The sequence below is a fragment of the Leptinotarsa decemlineata genome, unplaced genomic scaffold (assembly GCF_025532065.1).
Source record: "Leptinotarsa decemlineata unplaced genomic scaffold, Ldec_3_MD MMD2_P_RNA_scaffold_2, whole genome shotgun sequence".
In the NCBI taxonomy this organism is placed as follows: domain Eukaryota; kingdom Metazoa; phylum Arthropoda; class Insecta; order Coleoptera; family Chrysomelidae; genus Leptinotarsa; species Leptinotarsa decemlineata.
In genome coordinates, this window is record NW_027412529.1 from 8197615 (window position 1) to 8220246 (window position 22632).

Consider the following 22632-nt stretch of genomic DNA (forward strand, 5'->3'; position numbering starts at 1 on the left):
CTCATCTTCTCATGTAGGAATTACAGGCAACGAATGTGCAGACCAAGCAGCAAAACAAGCTTGTTCCTCCAAATTGCCTGAGGAGCAAATCCAACTTCACCAAGACTTGAAATCAGCAGCTCGACAAATGATGATACAAACATGGCAAACACATTGGAACACATGTACCACCAAACTACATACAATCCAACCCACATTTTTGGCGCTGGACCTGCCCCCAATGACGAGAAAGGACAAAAGTGTTATAAGAAGACTCAGAATAGGCCACTCCCGACTCACCCATGGATACCTGATGTCTTCACAAAATCCCCCTACTTGTGAATTTTGTGGTAATGCAAGACTCACAATTGAGCACATACTTTTGAATTGTATACACTACAGACCAACTCGCCGCAAACACAAACTCAGTGGAACTCTCAAAGACATTCTCGGCCTACCTAACCAGCTCAGTGTCGTGATACAATTTCTCAAGGACTGTCGACTGTTTCATTTATTCTGATTTTTTTTTTTTATTATTACGTAAATGTATCACAGATCCCGTGTCAGTGGCCATTAGATGCCGAGACACGCTAATATTAATAAAAAAAACACTTTTTTGAAGTATATTTCACAAAAACACCTATGAAACCTAGATAACAGATTGTACAGAAGTTCATTCGGGGTGGCTCATTTTGAACTCAAATAATTTTTAGCTTCCAAACTATGAGCTTCAGACCATAATGTATTCTACTTTGTTGAAATCTGTTTATCATGGAACATCTGAAGATGCAAAACAATTGATCCATTTGAAAAAATGGTGACATACTCTGGCGGTGAGATAGGGAAAGTTAGATCAAATGAGAATATGTCAAAATGTGTCCCCCTGTCCCCTGGTCTGAAACTGAGGGGAAAAAATTGTCACTCCTTCTGTTTCATTCATCCAAGTGATAATTCTAAGAGGTTGCAGTTTCTGATTGTTTCGACAAGGCTAATCATTTATTTCCCTGAATTGATGGATGTAGCCGTTACTACGTGGTAAGAAATCATTATGAAAATTGAGAATTTAAAACAACCTATGTTTTGATACCACTTGTCAAATATAGAAAATAATCAGGAAATAATTCAGATTCATTTCAGTAAATACATGAATTGAAAGATGTTCCAACCTCAACTTCAATATTTTAGCGCAAAAACACCCAGTATTCAGAATTATATCTTTCAATATTCCAAGTTCATAGACATCGAAATTGATCCGATCACAGGATATAGAATATAAAACAATCTCCAAATACGCAAACTTTGCACAGATTGCATGCTGAGCATTTTACCTTAGTACAGTGACCTGATCAAAGTTGCAATGTCAGCGTATAATTCTTCATAAATTTCTAGGGAGGTCAAGATCATGAAGGGACAGTATTCAGATTTTCTTTTGAGTATCTACTGATCATCAACAATGCAGCTCATCTCCTTCTCTTCGATCCTGCTGGGTGGCAGTATAATGTAAGTTTTTCGTGTTTTAATGTATTTCTTTTTATTAACATTTGAGTGTGAGTTTATTTTTTTCGTTTCTTCACAATAAATATTGAATTGAGTTTTGAATGAGTTCTTCCATTTATTTGGATGAATGAATGGGTGAAACAGCGAATAAAAATCCTCTCGTTAATAGCCAAGCGAGTACTGAGATGCGACAGTATTTGTAACTAACATTACTGCAGTTTCGTCCTATAAAAACATTTTCCCAATTTTCATAATTCATTTCTTCTAATTGAAAGCTCATTTAGTGATGTTTCTCATTCCAGATTCCAAAAATGACTGTTCCAAAGAGTTTCGAAAAATCTGTGAAAATGAACTCAGGTTTTTGGCTATTGCTACTAACTCTCATTCTAGTGGAGATTTCCAAGAACATTGGTGAAGCATCAAATCATCAAAGATACAAATTCATTGACAGCAAGACGTCAACATCGATTCGATATTCTCAAATACCTATTCATTTTTTTTCGTTAGTATTTCCGTTATTCAGTGGAGAAAACAAAAACCAAATATTCATGTCTTTTTTTCGGATTGATTTGACCGTTACTTGATGAAGATCCATAGTAATTTCAAAAACTACACCTCAACGATTTGATCTTCACAAAAGTTTGTGGAGATCAAATCGTTGAGGTGTAGTTTTTGAAAAAAAATATCCATGATCCAAACCCAAACGCTATTTCGACCTGCTTCAGGTCTTATTAGTTGTGTTAGAGTACAAATGCATTAATAAATTTAATGGTCCTCAATTAAAGTAAGATTTTTGTGCTCCGATTTCATCTACTTGCTTCACGGTAAAAGCTATGGAGAAAAACTGGGAGATTTTTTTCATTCGACGGGATGTGTCGAAGTTGGTTTTGCAGCACACTGTTAAACTTCGTGTCCACTTGCAAGTAAGTTGCGATAGTTGTAGCAGCAAGTACTTGTTGGCCTATCTATATTAAATTTCAAGTGTGTGAAAATTTAATCTAGTAAATCACTCTAGCAAGTAAGTTTGCTCTTACTATTTACGATCCCTTATACACATAATTGTTGAATACCTAGTGACAAAATGTTGTCGCAGCAGAAAATAGCTGCTGCGATAGTTGTGAAAATTTTAGTTCAACGAAAAAAAAGGAAGGAAAACGGTAAAAGGAGAAAAAGTTGAGTTAGGAAGTGGTTTCAACGTAGGACCAGTCTAGGTATATACAAACAGTTATCAAATTGAGAACTGTAGATCCAAAGCAGCTCAAAAATTTTTTGCGAATGTCTGTAGAAGACTTCGATTTTCTACTGAGTTTAGCGAAGGACAAGATTACCAAGAAGGATACCAAAATGTGGCTAGCTATTAGTCCAGAGGAGCGCTTATCATTAACACTGCAGTTCAAAGCTACAGGTAATTACAAAACAAATCTATAAATTATGAAAAATAAAAGAAAATGAACATATCAAGAACTAATAAATTTATTCTGTTTTAGGTGACTCCTATCATTCGCTCATGTATTTGTATCGAATCCCTGTATGTACGATCGCAAGAATTGTTCCTCAGTGCTGTTCTGCAATTCAGGAGGCCCTGCAAAATAGATATTTGAGGGTAAATCTATGAAAGATATTATTACTCGGTTTGTTTACCTAGGTACATTCATTGCTTGTATGGTGGCATTATGTGCAATGAATGTGAAGAGCTTGTTCTCTCATAGGAAGCAGAAGATAAAAGAGGGAGAGAAACTGGTGTTGAAGGACCAGAGTCGTTCTGATTACCTAACTCTGCAAAACATCTCTTTCTTTCATAATTTTCATTTTTTTTAAGATGCTCTGAAGGCAGGAAACGGAGCTCTGAAGCTACATAGTCTCCAAAGATTTGAAAGTTATCTGAAGGTATATCCAACACTGTCATAGCTTTAGCTAAATCAGCATCCTCTTTAGACTCCTTCCTTTTTCTTTTTAGGCTTATTTTTGAACAATCCGGTTCCTTTTTTGATAATTCTTTACCGAAATTTTCTCCAGTTTCTGATGATTGTTGCTGCTCTGTCTCTGAAGTCTCTGTATTTTGAGTCTGAAATAAATAATTAAGTTGTACTTCGTATTTTATAGGTGCCAAATTCTCAAGCAGAGTGGATTCAAATTGCCATAGAATTTGAAGATATTTGGAACTATCCAAACTGCTTAGGAGCTATAGATGGAAACATTTTGTTATGCAATCTCCACCCTGTAGTGGAAGTCACTACTTCAACTATAAAGGTACACATAGTATAGTTTCAATGGCAGTGGCTGATGTAACATACAAATTAACCTATGTGAATGTCGGTTGCAATGGCAGAGTGTCGGATGGAGGAGTTTTCAACAATTGTTCTCTATCCACAGCATTAGAAAGTAACAGCATCAATTTGCCTTCACCAAGGCAATTGCCTGGTAGAAAAAATTATCACCGTTTGTTCTTGTAGCTGATGATGCATTTGCAGTGAAAACGTATTTGCTCAAACCATATCCGTTTAGAAATCAACCTGTACCAACTACCGACTCTCTAGTGCACGAAGGGTTATTGAAAATGTGTTTGGTATTATGGCACACCGTTTCCGAGTACTAAGAAAACCTATTCAGCTCAATGTGTTCTGGTTATATGAATCCTTCATAATTTTCTGATGTCGCACAAACTGTCGAAAGCAAAATATGTACCTGCAAGAATGTTTGATGTGGAAGCTGACGATGGAATATTACAAATGGCGAGTGGCGCGAAGAGGGTCTTTCAGTAAACAATATGTTGCCACTTCATAATAACAACTATCACAATTTTACAGCTAATGCAAAATGTGTACGTGAAGAATTCAAAGATTATTTCATATCATCCGAAGGTGAAGTACAATGACAATATAAATTCATATTAACAAAATAATTCCACATGTATGACTTCTGCTGAGTACAATAAAACTCTAAATAAACTTTACTTTTGAACTTACCAGTTTATCCTCTGTATCACTTCGTGAATTTCCATCGATTATAAATTTCAATGAGTCAAAAAACTCCCAAGTGCTCTTATATACTTCACTCTTCTCCTACACTCTTCAATTGTGTTCTCAAGTCGTGTAACTGACGGTGATTTAGATGCAGCTGAAATATACCTTTTGGATAATGCATTTTCGTTGTTATGGCTTTTTTGCTCTTTCAAATAATACTCATCAAAATAGAATTTCGAATTGTAATTTTCAATTCATTCAATTCATGCCATTGGCCTTAAAAGAAGTAAGTCAATTAACCAATCCTCAGAAATGCCTTAGGTCCCAGATCCTCCAAACTAATTAGTTAGAAAAGAAAATGTAATATGTACTTGAAAATGTATGCATACTTAGTAGCTTGAAAGTGGAGCCTTTTTACAGATATTAGGCGGTATATTTTTGATATACCCTTTCCCCCTCTCTTAAGTTTTGAGAAGGCCTAGACATCGTAGTCGGACAAAATTTGTATGAAAAAGAATCATTTTTGGTACTTTACTGTGAAGAAGTAGGTGTGATATCACTCTCCGCAGAGAGGGAGCTATCAATTCTATTTTTCAAGTAGAAAGGAAAAGTCTTCGCTCGAAATATAATATATATATATATATATATATATATATATATATATATATATATATATATATATATCAATTATTCTGTACGATAGGATTTTTCGGGGGTAATTCGTTAGGTCGTTTCAAGAAAAAAGTTATTATGTTCATATTTCTGAAGTTGCTTCATTTCTGACATACAAGGGCGTTGACTTTAAAAAAACGAAATTAATAAAATATCATAGATATCCTTACACCGATTCAGTTATAATGAACAATTTCGACTTCAAAATAAATGAGCAAACTGTCCACCTTCTGATAAAACTGCAATTGATAACAAATTGATTGCAGTTTTGTTCAAAAATACCTGGGGCATTCCTTATGACACTGCAATTGTCAATTATTCACATCTAGTAGAGGAGTTTTATCAATAAGAGCCTTTAGATGACCACATAAATCTAGAGAATTCATATCAGAACTGCGACCCGGCCAATTTTTTGGCTTTCTACTACTCCATCTTGATACAAAAGAAAAAGTGGGAATCTTCCAACGTTTGAAAATGTCCTTATAGGACGAAACTGCAGTAATGCGAGTTACAAATGAAAGTTGAAAAAACATAAGTTTCAGTTTGAATTTTTCATGATCTCCTACCACATAGACGGGTTCCTCCATCAATTTGATATATGTTTACATAATGTATTTCCTTCAAAATGAAGATATTAGTAGGTATGGATTTCTGAGGATTTTGCATTCAGTACTGTAATAAAAAAGACTCTGAAGTCCAGCGACTCACTCTTTTCAAATACTTTTCAAATATAATGTTTACCCAAATATATAACAAAATTATAGATAGCATAGCAACACTCAACACTAGAATTCTGAACAAATCGAAATAGAGTATTCTGTGTGCAATATTCATGTTAAATCAAATCATGCGAACAGAATTAGGGTCTTTTTGAAAAATACTAAATGTTTGCTATCACCTTTTTTGTGCTTGACACTTCCATACAACCTATAGGAACTTTTTGGGAAAGAAAGTTTTTGGCTTTCTACTACTCCATCTGATTGGAAAAAATCATTGATTATTCAAAACATCTTGGACTTGAACTAAATTTTGAAAAATGCGAGTTGATTACTCTTTCAACTCCGAATAATATTTCCGAATCCATTTTGAAATTGGCTCCTGGCATAAGAATTTTGGAAAAGTCTAAATGGAGTCTTCTGGGTGCTCCTCTCTCTAAAGATTCACTTTCAGAACATCTTCGAGAAAAACGGGAATCACTCAAATTGCTGAACACCAGATTGAATGAACTTCCAAAACACGTTGCATTTTTTCTTTTGAAAAATTGTTTGGCGATTCCAAAACTTATGTACGCCCTCAGATGTTCCCCCACTTGGTCAAGTCAGTTAGAACTTGACGAATTTGATAATTTACTCCGCCACACGACGGAATATGTTACAAACAATCATTTCAATAATGATTCATGGCTCCAAGCAACTCTTCCTGTAAACCTTGGCGGATTAGGGCTACGTTCGGCTTCTTCCTTAGCTTTACCAGCGTTTCTGTCATCAGTCAATAGTGTTTCCGATCTTATCGATTCCATCCTTCCTTCCATATTTATCAATATCAAAGACGTTTTTTATTCTGAAGGTGAATCACTTTGGCATGCTGCAACTAATATTGCTCCTCCTACAGATAAAAAGAAAATACAAAGTGTATGGGACCGACCTCTCCTGAACATTATAACTGATAAACTTCTGAAATCTACAAGTGTATACGATAAGGCTCGTCTGAAAGCAGCAATGATCAAGGAATCGGGTGCTTGGCTGAATGCTTTACCTGTTGCATCTCTTGGAACACTATTAGACGATGAATCTTTCAGAATATCAGTAGGACTTAGGATGGGTTCATCTATTTGTGTTTCTCATACTTGTGTTTGCGGTAGTATAGTTGATGAGAAAGGTACACATGGTTTGAGTTGCAGGAGAAGTGCAGGGCGTATATCTCGACATCACCAAGTGAACGACATATTGAAAAGAGCTATGTTGTCAGCGGATGTTCCTGCAATTCTGGAACCCTTAGGTACCAGTCGAGATGATGGTAAACGACCAGATGGCATGTCTCTCATACCATGGAAATACGGTAAACCTGTGGTATGGGACTTTACTTGCGTTGACACGGTCGCGGCTTCCCATCTAGCCTATCATCACTATGGTGATGAGTGATAATATTACCTATATTCATCAAAACCGAGCATTACGACACTGATGTTCAAAATGTTCATACCACCCATTATGAATATCGCGTCTCATTTTTTCATAGCCAAAAACTTTCTTTCCCAAAAAATTAATCACTCCTAAAAATATAACCCTTTCAAATCTATAGGAACTATTTTACATTATTGTCTCAACCAATGTTATCACTCCAACTCAATTCTGCTCTTTCCTTTTTCCGCTAACGACAGTACTGTTGCACTCCCTTGCACAAATGGACCACTCTGTACATTCCGATGTTTCAAATAATTTCTCATCATCATCGGCTTTCGATGAATTATATATCTGGTATGGTAGTGATGGATATCAACAAACAAATTACATTATTTCCTTTTCAACTATTGAATGCTAAAAAATAAAGTTAAGAAGAATATTAATTATATATAAACACCATATAACATATACATTTTCAGAAAATTTATTGGAGCATCCATCAGTCATTTGAAATTCACAACTTTGGCAATCCAGCTACTATTTCATCTTCGATCTCACATTCATTTCTCCCTCTGATTATTTTGAATAAACCCTTGTCACCCCAGTCTTCATTCCAGGAGTTTGCAACCAGCCAGTACGGTGTACCGTTTTCAACTCCCCATCCTAAGACTCTCACAGCATGTCCGCCAGCAACTTCACCAGCAACATGTTGGTAGACACCTACAAATAAAAATAAGCATTGGTGATGAGTGATAATATTACCTATATTCATCAAAACCGAGCATTACGACACTGATGTTCAAAATGTTCATACCACCCATTATGAATATCGCATCTCATTTTTTCATAGCAACCACAAAAAAATAGTGTTACTCAATTTGCTTCATTGCGGGTTTATTTCATTTGAATGAAATATGAAATGATCAGTATGAAACAAACGTGTTTCAGCTACTGAAAAAATCAAAAAAGAAATTGTGTTATTGAGATAACATCTGGTAGACTATGTTTTCATCTTCAGCTCGAAATAACACCCCTAATGAAAAATAAGTATTTACACCCAAACCAGGTAGGATGGACTACACCCTACCAAAAGCTTTCCGACCAATCAGTCTCACATCGTTTTTCTTAAAAACCATGGAGAGGCTATGTGAGCGGTGCATAAGAGATGAAGTACTAGGTCACAACCCACTTCATTCAAATCAGCATGCATATACTCCGGGAAGGTCTACTGATTCGGCCCTTCACCATATGGTTGGCAGAATCGACAGATCATTGGACAACAAAGAATCCACCCTGGGTATATTCATAGATATCGGGGGAGCGTTTAATGAAACAACCTTTCCAACAATTACCCAACAACTACACTCCAGGAATGTACCCCTGGTAGTAGGAGAATGTATACTCAAGATGCTCTCTAGTAGAGCAATAAGTATTAATGTAGAAGACATCACAGTGAAAGGACTGGTCATGAAGGCATGTCCACAGGGAAGGGTCTCATCACCCCTTCTCTGGAACAGAGTTCTGGATACCCTGATTAATCACCTTAACAAAAATGGATTCTACACAATTGCATACGCAGATGACATAGTTATATTGCAGACCGGCCAATTTGTAAACAGGATGGGCTCAAATTATTACAAACATAGTGTGAGGAACACTCACTGTCGATCAATCCCAATAAGACTGAGATGGACCTTTCCACCAGGAAAAGAAGTTTAACGGGCTTGAAACCTCTCGAGATCTTCAAAAGCAAACTGAACTTCTCCGAAGAGGTGAAATATCTTGGTACTATCCTCGACAGGAATCTAACATGGAACCCTCATCTACAGAGTAGAGCAAAAAGAGCATACGTGGCTTATGAGCAATGTCGGAGGACAGTGGGACGCGCATGGGGTCTTCCACCCTTTGTGGTCACCTGGATCTACACTACAATAATAAGACCTGTTAACGTATGAAGGCATTGCATGAGGACCGAAAGTTCTACAAGCAATGGCCATCCAAAAATTATATAAATTACAGCGACTGGCTTGTTTAAACATCACAAGGACCATGAGAACAACACCAATCGCGGCAATGGAATTAATTACGGGTCTGACCCTAAAGGACCTGTACGTTAAGGAGGTTGCGTTAATGGCCATGGTACGATTGCGCACGGCTGGTGTAGACCTCGAAGTAGGAATGGTTCAATTGAGGCTGGGCCTATGGCGGGAAGCGCTTACTGCGCAACATCTGCTGCAGGAAACAAGTGCTACAAATGCAATACACATATACACAGACGGCTCAAAAACCAAAGAAGTCTCAGTGTTCTCCAGATCACTAAGCCTAAGGATTAAGTGGGGAATGGGAAGAAATACCAGCGTGGTCCAAACAGAACTGGCTGGTGTCTCAATCGCCACAAAAAAATAACCAAGAAATGAATTTCTGACAAAAACATAACAATCTGCACTAACAGCAGACAAGCCCTATTAACCTTGAACAGACAACGTATAACCTCAGGGCTAGTACTAGAGTGTCACCAAGATTTAGCCAAAGCATCGGTAGATAATAACTTTATCCTGAGGTGGGTTAAAGGGCACGACAGGAGTAAAGGTAATCGCATTGCCGACTCTTTAGCCAAGGAAGCGGTTGGACTAAGAATTTTAGGACCCAGTCCTGATGACTTGGGGAACTAGTCAAATGTTACACCCATGCTCAGCCCATAGAGAGATGAGATGAAATCAAAGGATGCAATCTTGTCAGGATCACCTTGGGCGACCCTGGGAAGTTGGCGCCGAAGAAATATCTGGCAATGACCAGGAAAAGTATACGCTTAACAGTAGGATTTCTGACTGGCCACTGTCAACTAAGAAACACATCCATAATATGGGGCTAGTGGACATACCTCTATGCAAGATGTGTGAACAGGAAGATGAGACTGTTAGGCATGTCCTGTGCGAGTGCCCGGAGTTATCGTCAATGAGAGAGTGTGTGTTCGGCGAGTCTTGGCCTACACCTGCCGATATAAAGGAGATGTTTCCCAGTGACCTGTTCACCTTCCTGGAAAGGACAACTCCCTACTCTACAGATACAGAGAACACCCCGAATTCAGCAAGTTAAGCTTTTGAGTTCTTGATAACAGATATATGAATATTTTTCTACTCATATCGTTGTACATTATATCTGTTGCAGGTGTTGTGGATCTGAAAAATGTCTTCCTGCATTTTCGATAGTGTCTCATCAATGGAATTCAAAACTAAGATTCAAGCTGGCCAGTTCATAACTTCAATGTGGACTTATCGCGTATCAACTTGCATGAATATGCATAAATCAATAATACATTACAAAAATAATATACTCAAATATGTCTGTGCTGTCAATTGCTTTGAACTGTTCATTATTTCACGCCTGAAAAGTTGACTATCAAACAATTCGTGTCGCATATTGCCTCAAAAAGATCTAGATAGGTAATATCAGATGATGTAGTAGAATCACGTTCCCCTGTCTACCGGTAGCAAAAATTGTCAAATCCGAATGAGTTTTCAACTAATATTAGGTTTCAGCATCATGACAATCTGATTTTAAAGTGGCTAGATGACAATGATTCTAACCAGTGGATAGGTAAACGTGGTCCCTTAGAATGGCTTGTCGTTTGTAGGGCGACAGCTGGATAACAGATGTATGATCTGGTCTGATCAAATGAATACGTACCACTCTTATAAGTTATAAAATCTGTGTATACAATAAATGCAGCTTCAACGGGACCATTTTTCATTATTTCCAATTGTATCTGCTCATCTAACATACCAACATAATAAGAATTTTGTCCATATGATTTGTCAGATTGATAGGAGAAGGAAGATTGTTTGTCACACTGTTGATTGCATCTAGGAGTGGGAGAAATATCTTTAGGACATGCCGGTTTGGAACCGGTTGTATGATGTTCGCATGGTGCTAAAGAATAAGCTCTGCATCCCTAGAACATTGAATGAAATGATATTGAAATAAAAATAGAATGAATGAACATGACAAGAATGAATTTTGTATCTTGAGAGAAAATACTAGTTTCTGTTACTTGATGAACATTAATAACACTATCCATGATAACAATAACACAATTTTCGAATTGATGACTAACTTTCGGAACCATGCCCAGCAGTAAGTGGTATTTACCAGAGGTCAGTAATTTGCCCATTGTTCCTCAATATATTTCTTAGCGATCCCGAATTTCTAACCAACGTCTTTCTCTTTGCCGATAATACAAAGTTGAATGCAAACCCGAACCTGGATAGAAATATAATGACCTTCAGCAACTGAAAGAGTGGTGTCAAAAGTGGTTCCTGTATCTAAGTGGATAAAAGTGCAGTTTTCTCCACATTGATCCTAATAACCCAGAAGATCAATATTTTATTAAGGGCGTTTCAGTGAAACCCGTAAAGCACCAAAATGATCTCGATGTTATTATGAGCCATAATTTATAAAGTATGCATTAGACCAATCCTCGAGTATGCTGTGCCAGTTTGGAATCCTCACTTTGCCAAAGACATATATGCTCTTGAGCAAACCCAATTACCTAAATTAACTTCTCATTGATCTCATTGATACATTCCAAATCCTCCTTGGACACTACTAAGTGAATGTGGACTTTTTGTGCGTAGTAATAATGGAAGATTGAGGGGACATTCATATGAAATAGTGAGACCAAGATTCCTAAAACTGTATCACCAATATTATCTGTGCAATTGTCTTTTCGTTCAACAGATCGGCCAGCCTGGGTATATGGTGTGTGCTCCATCAGTTAATGTTTTCAAAAATGCTCCCTACATTAACTGGAATCGTAAAAAGTATTTTTTGATTTTTTTTTTTGATTGTTACTTTTTTTCCTCTGTTCTGAATTCGAAATGTTCGAACGGCTATTATGCCCAACATTAATTGAATAACAATGAAGTCAATGATAGTGAATAAGTCTGTGCTCTTTCCGAAAAGTTCGTGATTTGAATGAATACCTATGTGAAAATAAGTTTCAAAATACGACACAGCTTCCTCATATAATTCTGATAATGTACCACACCGACAAGACAACCAAACGATATTCAAACCAAAACAGTATTCAAATGTCTATCGCCTTCTATATTAGGAATCACTCGTTGAAATGTAAGACCACGTTAGTTTTCAGCTCACACAAGTTTCGACTTCTGATGGTTGTCGTTCGTAAGGGTGCGACAGCTGGTTAATGGAAAAATATATGTTTTAAACATATTTTAACACGTCGCACCGCACTGTCTACTAGACTTTTCAAGGTGCGAATGGGTAGTGTTGTGAATCATTGCCTAAAAAAATAATAACGCCGGCCGCCGCTGGTCGTTGTAAATCAATAATTGTGACGTGGCTAAAATCACGCTCAAGTTTACGGGCGCTTGGTGATTGATGCAGATGTCTCGTCGCTTCAAGAATGATTCCTCCGGCTTCCTAAGACTTCTATTGGCATATACAGTGTGTAAGAGCCAAATGGAATAAATTCATTATTTCAGTTACAATACATATTTTTAAAAATCCCGAAACACGTTGAATGTGAATTATAATTTGCTGACATTCCTCAACGTAAAAATTCCACCCCTACCTTCAACCCCCTTTGAATGACAGATACAACCTCCAATTTTTTAAATGGAAAGTATAGATTTGTGATATATTGTTTGAAAGGTCTCTTCATTCTCTATTCAAAAATGTTATCGCTTTCAAGTTTATTGCAACAATTGAGATGTTCAAAATGTGCATCGCGAACGTCTTGGCAATATCTAACCTCAAATAAAACAGTCTTCTAACATTATTTAACATATCAGGCGTGACCGACCTCATCACAAGCGTTATTCGTTTTTTCAGGTCATTCAAATTTGAAGGTTCAATTTTGGACACGTTGCTCTTTACATATCCCCATAAAAAGAAATCTACTGATGAAAGATCAGGTGATCGCGCTGGCCATTCAATCGATCCTCTCTTCGCTATCCACCGATTGGGAAATGTTCTGTCGAGGTATTGCCGGACATTAACTTGGTAATGTGGTGGTGCTCCATCCTGCTGAAACCAAATCGTATTCACTGGAACTTTAAGGTTTCCTGGATCAGGATATAAATTTGCTAAACTTGGAATGACATAATTTTGAATTAGTGCCCAATTTATCGCTTTTCAAGTTGCCCTCAATGAAAAAGGGAACAATGATATGGTTTCCTACAATCCCTGCCCAAACGTTAACCTTTTGAAGATATTGCGTGTGTTCTTCTATCATCCAGTGAGGATTTTCCGTTGACCAGTAGCCGCAATTTTGCCGATTACCATGACCGTTAAGAGACAAAGTACACTCATCAGAAAACATAACGTCTTCTAATTGGATGATATTGTTATCCAACATGTCCATCATTTGCTCATAAAAATAAGTTCTTCTATCAAAATCATCTTCCATGAGCTCCTGAGTAGGTATCATTTTCTCTTAATATGTTTACTATCGATTTATGGCTAACATTGAATGTAGTGGATGCCTGTCTACTCAATGTATGTGGGTTTTCCTCAAACTCAAGTATCACATCTAATTTGAGTTCATCACTCATTGCATTGGAAGCTACATTTTTTATCTGCCCAACATAACCAAGCTCGCAAAACTGCTTCTCTATTTTGCTTATTGTTCCATGAGACATGGGCGGTAAATTAGGAAATTTCTCATGAAATAGACGAGCTATTTCCTGTTGTGTTCAGGTTTTATCTCCGTAATCATTCATTTATGAAACTGTTATTTTATGCATTACCGGTAATTGAACCATTTGTCAGACTTGAAGTTAACGAACTTTACAGTTGAATTTTTTGAAAGATGCCATCTAAAAAGAACATTGCTAATGTTTTTGCTTACTTTCTTATTATCAATACCTCATCATGAAATAAGTTTTGAGTATATTGCAATAAGTTTTTAGTGTATTTTATCGAATTTCGGTAACCACATGATTTTAATTAATTCAATCTTAATTGTTGCAATAAACTCAAAAGCGATAACATTTTTGAATGGAGTATGAAGAGTCCTTTCAAACGATATATCACAAGCCTATACTTCCCTTTCAAAAAATTTGGGGTTATACCTGTCATTCGACGGGGGTTGAAGGCACGTCAAATTTAAATTATAATTTACATTTGATGTGTTTCGGGATTTTTTTTAATATCTACAGTAACCAAAATAATGAATTTATTTCATTTGGCATTTACACACTGTATAAACACTACCTATTCTCATATCAGTCTAGTGGACAGTGTTTGGTTGTATTGTTAGTATAGCAGCGTAATAAAGTTGAGTTTAATTGAACAGTGTAGTCAATTTTCGGCAAACCCACAGAGGAAATGTAACAATATAGTATTTGATTACTCGTAGTGTTTCAGTGTGAGCTATAAATTTCAATTTCATGGAAGAGCTCAATTGTTGTAGATTTGATCTATATAAAAATGGACGATAAATAAAATGTTACTATCATTATTACCGTCGTCGAATTATAAGGTCCCCCTGAAACAAGACCTCTTTCCCGCCAATAATTCCACGCTTCCATATGGGTGTATGGGTGTCCCTCCTTGACACCCATACCCGCAGTCTGAACAACATGATATCAAGTCTTCGTCTGAAACAGATATTTGTTTTTTCCCATTAGAATGAATGCAAATCCTGTCACTCATTGCGGAAGTTGCTGCAACAGCTTGCAAAATAAATTATTTTTCTGAACCATTTCGTGAGTGGACAAGCTAGACTTAAATTGAAAGGGTTGAATTTTCAGGAATGATTAACTTTTGGGGAAGAAAGTTTTTTCTACTACTCAATCTTCAGAATCTTCCAATAAGAAAACTTCTTATTGGAAATCAATCATTCCTTCCAATATTCCAGGAATGAAAATGTTTTTTTTTCCATTTGCAAATTAGCTTTGAAGCATCCGTGTATTTCAGAAAGTCGTATTTTCATGAAAAATTAATTCTACTTGTTGGTATTCGAATCGGATTGATGAATTCCACTTTTATTAAACAAATTTATTGGGTAGAATTTATTTCCAGGGTCGCCCTGATTCAATATAAAAAGAACCTATGATTATGATGTAAAATTGCATCATGCGAATTCGGTCTTCGGATGCATGTGATTCGACGATGATATCAAAGCGTGCTAGATTCAAAAAATAGTTTTTGTTTCCATAAACCTGAAAAACTACAAAACGTACCATTTTTCTCATAAACTTTTACGATGAACATAACATTTTTATTGTCTTCAATATAAAAAGGACTATCATTATTTATTTCTTTAAATTTACTTCTTTTGTGTACATAAATTGAGTTATCTTGTGATAATTTAGAAAAGTATTTCAATTCTCTATACAATGACCCTAACTTTCTCTAATTTCGATAACCGGTTGCAGAGTTATTGATGTTTGAATTTGGAACTAGTAACTTTGCCACTCTATGTCAGATTTTTTTATTCAAGATCCATGGGAAAAAAATAAATTAGTAACATTTTTGCTCATGAAGCATAAGGGGCATGAAGCGATAGCATTTCATTTAGTTCTAGTTATTATTCATCTTATACGAGTACATAAGATCACTGTAGTAATGTGGTAATTGAACATCCAATTTATTAATTAATTGAATTAATTAATTATTAAGTAATCTCCTCATATCCGAAAAACAACAACTAGTGTCTTCGAAATATCTTATTTCAATAACTCTCCGTATTTTAGAATTAGCACTTATTGTACTGAAAATAATTTAAAATCTATGAATGAGAAGGCAAAGGATTCCTATACAGGGTGGGCCATCGAAAATTTGACATGGAGGTTTTGGGTACTAATCTTGCATATCCTGAAAAACGCTCAGACAGGTCGATTTTCATTGGGAGGGGGACAGTTTTTCCCTATTTACAGCGTCGTCACTTCAACTCCGAAGCAGAGGGGTGAAGAACCCTTGGAATTTTAATAGGGAACTGGAGGCGAGTCGCACATCGTTCGAAAGATCTTGGAATTCTCTAAACAACGGTGTACATTGTTTCAAATTTGGACGAACCACATCAAGTTTAGAGTTGAAGTTACTCACTTTATTCTCATGTAAGCATATGCTCAAAATGGGCACCTCCAGCTTCCATGCAATAATAGAGATTCTGCTGGAAATGTTCTCGAACATTGTGGGGCATTCATTTGTGATTCGTTGCCGTAAATCTTCGAGTGATGCAGGAGAAGTACAGTAAATTCTGCTTTTCAAAGAACCCCACAAAAAGAAATCTAACTGCGAAACGTCTGGTGATCGTGGTGGCCATTCGATAGTGCTCCGCCTCCCAATCCAGTGATCCGAAAAAGTCTAATCTAAATACTGCAGATCATAGTGCGAAGGAGCCCCATCTTGTTGAAATATTAACAGATCCTCCCGATAATTGTGGTCACTTCAATAATATCAGTGAGAAGGGGATTAAGAGGAGCTTTCAGAAGCTCCAGATACATTTGTCCGGTTGAATTGCCTTCTAAAAACAATGGTCCAACAATACGGTCACCAAAAATTCCAGCCCATACATTTAATTTTTGTGGACGTTGAGTATGCACTTCATGAAAAATGTGAGGATTTGAATCAACCCAATAGCGATAATTATGACGATTAACTGTGCCATTTGAAAAAAAGAACTTTCATCACTGAAGCAAATGTTGAAAACAAAATGTGGATTATCCACCGCTCGTTCACTAACCAACTCGCAAAATTGCAAGCGTCGATCGAAATCATCTTCATTCAGTTCTTGCGTTAATTTGATCTTGTGTAGTCTTGTAATAGTCCTCTCATCAAAAAAGAACTAAAAAATTAACGAAAAAGTAGCATTAGAAACAAATGAAAGAGTTCCAAATACATTCCAACTGAGCAGTGGCGTACAATTATTTGTTTTTATTAACAATATTGAAAAAGCTATTTATCGAAAAGAACTCTTTTAAATACGTCCAAATTTGAAAAATATACACGATTGTTTAGAGAATTCCAAGATCTTTCAAACGGTGTATGACTCGCCCCCTGTTACCTATTGAAATTCCAAGGGTTGTTCACCCCTCTGCTCCGGGGTTGAAGTGGCAACGCTATAAAAAATCTGTTTGGAAATCTGTTTAAAATCTTTTTTTCCGTTAATCAACTGTCGCCCCCCATACGACCGACAACTCTCAGAAGTTGAGAAACTTGTGCGAGCTAAGGACTTACGAGGTCTTACCTTTCAACGTGTGATTCCTAAAACTGTTCTTTTCGGATTTACAAGATTAGTACCCAAAACTTCCATGTCAAGTATTCGATGGCCCTCTCTGTAGTAGGTATACAGAAAAACCTATTCGTGTAAATGAGAAATATATAATTACAAAATGATGCAATATACTAGTATATGGTGTGAAAAATGGAATAGTACGATTTTTAAAATCCCAAAGAAATGTTTTTTCCTATTGAATCCCGTTTCCAAAAATATAAGATCTTACCCAGCATGAACCACATGAGGACTGATCCTTGATTACTCTGATAATATTACAGTCGGGCCAGTTTTCACGAGAGTCGAAGGATTCAGGAATTGGAGTATCTTCGCTGTGAAAAACAACATTCCTGGCAGATCTGGGTACCGGTGATTTGATAGCTCCAAGTAAATTACGAATGTGAGACTTCGGAGTATTTTTATCGAAATTTCTACCCGCAGTCCAAGTAGTTTGTTGGCTGTTGATGTAATCTATGAACTCATCGCTGAAGGGATTTGAGTCTATTCCATATGAGAGAGCCCCAGAAATAGCGAAGACAATAAAACAGAAGGCTATCCTCATCTTGAATACCCCTATAGATAAAAAAAATCAAAACTTTGTTGACAAACATTCCACCGCATTGAATCAGTAACATCTTTCATATCAAAGATGATTCAAATAATGGTTACGAAATGAAAATATTTTTTTTAAATTCAACGTTTCCTTCTGATCAATTGAATTCAATTCAAATCATCTAAAGGAACAATTCATTCAGACCACTCTCAAATTACCTACACTGTAGGTTAATGGACTGCCACCAATCAGAAAACAACTACTTCCCTGGCTAATACCACGAAGGGCGTTGGATTATATCCGGCAGGTGTCAGCGCAGGATTCTTCACTGAAATTATTCTCGCATATTCTGTTGGCGATTCAACTGCCGCAATAGATTTTCAATTATTAGAACACACTTGCTAACCAGTTTCGGGATGTTTGGCCCCTCGTCAGTGCAAGGTAGTGTCTACCATCAACATAAAGTTGATGATTTCCGATAATTGAAAATCGAATTTCTCCAGAGTAGGCTGAAGCGGACAATAGGTTGGTCATCGCTCCATCTACCTGTGAACGAGGTAATCAACCACATATCCAAAGTTTGCCCAATTCCTCATATAAGGAAAGAAAACATTTCACATGTTGGTTGGTTGTTTGGTTGGTTAGTTGGTTGGTTGGTTGATTGGTTGGTTGGTTGGTTGGTTGGTTGGTTGGTTGGTTGATTGGTTGGTTGTACATATATCATTCAATATAAATCATTCAATAATAACTTATACAATAACTTATTGTATTAGTTTGAAAATGTCCGTACAGGACGAAACTGCAATAACGTTAGTTACAAATATAAGTGATAAAAACAGAAAGTTTCATTTCTCTTTTCTTCATAATGATTTCCTACCACGTAATAACGGCTACATCCATCAATTTTTTGAAATTCATTCTCTTTCATTGTACATTGGCAGATATGAAATAAAAAAATGTATAATATATGTTAGTGGAGTGGGCAGCACAATAAATTTGAAACTCACCTTTCTTTCAAGTTAAATCACTAGAGTGTAAACCAATAAAAATGTATTTGTGTCAATTCATTTATATACTGATTCAAGCACTTGAAAAGTATCTATAAATTATAATATAGTTCAGATGTACCTGATTCAATTGATATTAACAAACATTCATTGAGTACGTGAATGATGTTTTTCTTTGTATTTGAAATACAAAGATTTCGATACTTGACTTAGTTTTGTTTCTGAGACATTCAAAGTAGAAGCGACCACATCAAAACTAAATTGATGATATTTTTTGTCACAGGATGTCTATAAGTGATATCGTAAATTTCAGCAGGTGACAAAAATTCATTGCATTTTTTGGGATATCTCACTCAATGAATGCTACTGGAGTTTTATCCGACACGTGTTTCGTAAATTAATGTACGAAATTAAAACTGAGGACTGCGAGGCAAAAAATATTATGGGCAGACAAAAAGATCTATTAAAACGAATTACCTATAAGGAATACTTAGCACACCTGAAATATGGAAAACCAGAAAAATCAGCAGTGGCTCCTCATAGTTTGCAATAAAACCATTCCATAGACTTTAGTGCATTAAGATCAGTTAGATAAGTTAACAACAACAGGCGTCTAGATGCCTATGAGAGTGTAAAAATAAATAAACATAATAATATCATGAATAACGATGGTAGGTAGGTAGGTCTAAAGTAAGTGGGTCTATTAGACCTTACACCGCAACCCATGAGGGTTTATTGTGGCCCACACCTATACACACTTGGCCAAATAAACCCAGCTTCTCAACAAAGCCGATTAGTTTGTATGGTGAGTGGTCTTTCAGTTCAGATGGTGAGAGTACGGATCTGCCGAACTCAAAGAACCTGATTCGGTCTCCAGCGGGGTAGGCACAAAGTATATGCTCTGCAGTTTCATCATTTTCCAGACAGAGGCGACACACACTGTCTTCCGACAGTCCAAGTCTCTGCATATGATGATTCAAATGACAGTGACCTGTAAGAAGGCCTGTTACACATCGTAGTTCATCTCTACTGTAGTCCAACAACTAGTTGGTATCAAGCTTCGAAGGGTGAATAAACGTCTCGGAGTGGAGCCAATCCTGGAAGATTCTGCCAGAAGTCCATAACTCTTTTTGTCATCCAAGTGTTCAGTGTTTGTTTGGCAAAGCCCAAAGCGATGCCAATGACAGGTTCTGGTCTAATGAATCCGCTTGCAGCACTCTCCTTTGCAAGAGAGTCAGCAGCTTCATTGCCTTCCAGGCCAGTATGGCCAGGAATCCAGAGCAGAGACAATCTGTTTAGTCTTTCTATCGAGGAGAGTCTTTTTTGGCAGTTTGCTACCAATTTAGACGTTGCTCGGTAGGAGCCAAGAGCTTCCAACGCCGCTTGACTATCCGAGAATATTTTAATTGACTTGTGAGTGAGGTTGGATTTATCCAATCTCTCCGCACACAATTCAATGGCGTAAATTTTCGCTTGAAATACAGTCGCATAAGTTCCTAGGCAGGTAGATAACTCTGTCCTGGGTCTGTGACTGTAAACACCTGCACCAGAACCAGAAGGTGCTTTTGATCCATATGTGAACCAACAACTATCTGCTCTTAATATTTCCTTCTCCCGCAGGATCCAGTCCTCTCTACTCGGGAATAGTACTTCATAAGGCAGTTCGCAGTTGACAGTTGGAGGCATAAAGTCAGAAGTCATTTCCAGAATTCAGTGACTTCCAATGTCAACCAACAGTCTGTTGCACTCCGCATTGAATTGATTTGTGCAATTGGCAATGTGCACAAGTCTGTATGCAGTCCATCTAGCCTCTCTTTCCAGAAAAATGTGGAGAGGAGGTAGATCTAGAAGGATCTCCATGGTCGCTGACGGTGTGGTACTGATGGCACCACTGAAACCCAGACAAGCCTGTCTTTGTAAGCCAGAGAGCTTCGCTTGGGCCGTTTTCTGTAAAGCCTTCGGCCACCAGGCAATTGCACCATAAGTGATCATTGGTCTGACAATCATCACATGAATTCAATGGATTTGTTTGGAACCTAAACCCCAAGTTTTACCACAAATCCTTCGACATGTCCATAGAAACAGTCTGGCTTTGTGTAAAACTTTTTCCAAGTGAGCGTTCCAGGTGAGTCTTTTATCAAGGGCAATGCCAAGAATAACGATGGTGGACCAATACCTGATATACCTACCTATATAGCTTGTTAAAATAATATTTTGATTTACCTGACTATTACATAAGGACACATTGTAAAATCAATTATGACTAGTAGATAAGGCAATATTGTTAAGTTAATTTAGGACACTTAAAACGCAGGTACCTAAAAAAGGTATCCAAGTATCCATCTTATAAAAAAGCATAACATTGTAAGTATATTTAATGTAAAGAGATGAATACTTCGAATTCATTTTTGTGTTCAGGGAATTGGAGAGAATCTTCTGAAGATTTTCATCTTCCACCATAAAAAAAATGTAAAGAAGGATTTTTACGGGTATAGAACGAGCATGCTCTTTATTTATCTCGATAAGTCATTGCGTGAATTCAAGGTATAATGGCGAAACAACTCAGCAGCTTTTGATTGTTTATGAAGTTGAGATCAGACCTTCTTTGGAGTATTGTTCTCATGTATGAAGCTTCGCCCCTAAGTATGCACTGAAGCTGCTGGATTCTATCCAGAAAAGAGTCATCCGCGTGATTGGAGACGCGAACATCACTTGCAACAGAAATACGCGACGGACTGAGACTGCTCACCGATTTGAGGTTCAACTCAGTACACTTCGAACTTCACTGTGTTTATGTTGAATAAACTTCCTGAGAAAGTTTTCCTAAATGGATATAATCTCCATTGTTTCAAATCCAATGTGAATCGCTACTTTCGCACAGGCACCGCTTCTACATTGTTCACCTGTAGCGCTTGTGTTTTGTCCTCAAAAAAAATCAGACTCATGTCAGAGAACACTGTACTACATCGAATATGGCGAGTCAATCAGAGAATCAGAAATCATTCGACATCTATCAAAAAAGTTTGAAAATAACTGCAAGTGAAATTAGACCTTTACAATTCTAAAGACGGTTACTGATGAAAATTGCATTTTTCCAAATATTCTAACTTTCGTGAATAATATTTTATATTGTTTTCCTCGAAATGAGCAATCCCAAATGCATTCAAAATGGTTATCCAACATTTAAATTGCGACAGTGTGGTTCATCTGTTGACTTGGCTGAACGAGTCAACTAGATTTCACTCTGTACAATCGTACAGAGTCGGGATTTTTTAAAGTCTTTTCATTTCGAACAATATATTTTGTTTAATTGATCACGCAATCTCAATGATAAACCTACTGAATAAAATTAATGAAAAATGGAGAAATGTAACTATCCTTACTGCAGTTTCGTCCTATAAGGACACTTTCAAATCAATACAATGAACACTTTATAAAAAAATCTGTTTGAAATCTGTTTTTCCCAACTCTCAGAAGTTGAGAGAAACTTGTGCGAGCTAAGGACTAACGAGGTCTTACCTTTCAACGTGTGATTCCTAACACGGTTGCAGAATCATCCCAGCTCCAACCAGATAAATTATCTCGTGAAAAA

The 22632-nt window shown here is 36.8% G+C and overlaps 1 pseudogene; it reads right to left on the reverse strand.

The window, feature by feature from the left end:
• Positions 1 to 7702: 7702 nt before the first annotated feature.
• On the reverse strand, positions 7703 to 19174 carry LOC111505927 (cathepsin B-like; annotated as a pseudogene).
• Positions 19175 to 22632: the final 3458 nt, after the last annotated feature.